The sequence below is a fragment of the Penaeus monodon genome, chromosome 12, assembly GCF_015228065.2.
Source record: "Penaeus monodon isolate SGIC_2016 chromosome 12, NSTDA_Pmon_1, whole genome shotgun sequence".
Lineage (NCBI taxonomy): Eukaryota > Metazoa > Arthropoda > Malacostraca > Decapoda > Penaeidae > Penaeus > Penaeus monodon.
In genome coordinates, this window is record NC_051397.1 from 38,749,548 (window position 1) to 38,751,571 (window position 2,024).

Genomic DNA, 2,024 nt, shown 5'->3' on the forward strand with positions numbered 1-2,024 from the left:
GTATTTTTGTGCTAGTTCGTACACATTATAATGTATTCATTCATTTGTTCTCTTTTGTTATAAAGGTAGTTATATTTATGGCAAGACTCGTTGGCGACACGATAACATTTCAACTCTTGTGTGTTCGCATGTATATATTATCTGTATCTCCCGTGAACGTTTGTGTAGTGTATATGTGTGTGTGTGTATGTATGTGCGTGCGTGCGTGCGTGCGTGTACGTGTGTGTGCGCGGGAGCATACTTCTGCAAATGAGTGCGTGAGAGAAAAGTTGGGGTACGGGTTATATGCACAGCGAAATGGGACTGTTTTACGACGTTGAAAAGGGGCACCGCGTGTGGGTTGTGACTCGCAGGAAGTGGCGGGCGTCGTTCGTCGTGAAACCGGGGGGGGGGGGGGGGGGTGAGCGACAGTTTGTGTTGCGTGCGGTGTGTGTGGGGGGGGGAGGGAGGAATGGGCATAGCAGTTTGCGACGAGGGGTTGATGCGAACGTGGTATGGGTGGTAGTGGGTTGGGGGGGCGAAGTAGTATGGGTCGGCGGGAGTGTCTCCGCATACCGCCGCCGCCGCCGCCGCCAGGAATGCCATAGAGCGCCACTATTTTGTTTATTTCGTTCTTGTGTTTCCGCGCAGTCCCGTCGCGTTTCGTCTCTCTCGCTCGCTCTCTCTCTCTTTCTCTCTCTTTCTCTTTCTGTCTGTTTCTCTCTCTGCTTTTTTTCCCGTGCATCTCCCCGGCGGCCGTATAAGGGCGTGGTGGATGACGGTGTGCGGCGGTGGGCGTGGGCGGGGGAGGGCAGGGAGGGCGAGGGAAATATTCATGGGAGGTGTTGGCAACGTTGTTCTGCCTCTGCCTCCCTCCCTGCCTCTTCTGTAGCATCGCAGTCTTGGCCACAGCCAGAGCTTGTGACTCCCTCACCCACAGCCACTGCTACCAGAACTCTCTCGTTCGTTCTCTCTCGCCCTCTCTCTCGCCCTCTTTCACGTCTTCTCTCTCTCTCGCCCTCTCTCACGTCTTCTCTCTCTCTCGCCCTCTCTCACGTCTTCTCTCTCCCTCGCCCTCTCTCACTCCTCTCTCCCCTCTCTCCTCTCTCTCTCTCTCTCTCTCTCTCTCTCTCTCTCTCTCTCTCTCTCTCTCTCTCTCTCTCTCTCTCTCTCTCCTCTCTCCTCTCTCTCCTCCCCCCCCCCCCTCTCTCTCCTCTCTCTCTCTCTCTCTCTCTCTCTCTCTCTCAGTTACGGACTGATCTTCGTCTTTTTTTCTCCTTCCCCTTTCTCCCATTTCTTTGCTTTCCTTTTCTTGCTCTCCCTTTCTTCTAATTAAAATTCGCCTCGAATCTTCTGTTTGTCTGCTTTCTTACCTTCCCTTCCCTTTCCCACTCCCACTCCCTCACCCCCTCCCTCACCCCTTCCCTCTACCCCTCCTTCTCCCACTCCCTCTCCCTCTACCCTTCCTTCTCCCACTCCCTCACCTTTTTCTCCCTCTCCCTCTCCCACGACCAACACTCTATCTACTGAATGGCCACTGCTGCTTGTTAAAAAGAACTACAGGGGGTAATGACCCTAACTACCGCATGATACTCCTTTCACAACTTGCTTGTATTAGTGTCTTCACCTGGCGTCTGCTTCCGTAAAACCGGAGCGAGAGCTAGTGGTGCGCACGGGCTCCGGTCGCCGATAATCAGTGCTGTTCCATTTAAGATATATGGATATATAATTGTACGTATGATGTATATGATACTATATGTGATGTGTAATTTTATGCGTGATGTGTAATTTTATGTGTGATGTATATTATTGTGTGTGGTTTATAATTTTGTGTGATGTATAATCTTATGTATGATATATAAAAGTTTATGTATGTATGTATGTATGTATGTATGTAGAAAAGGTATGAATGAGAATAAATATCCAAAAAAGACAAGAGATTCATTCTCATCCATGCCTTTTCTACATTTGTCAACGTAAATAATCTAAGTATGTATGTGTGTATACTTGTGTGTATATCTATATATGTAAAGGTATGTCATGGT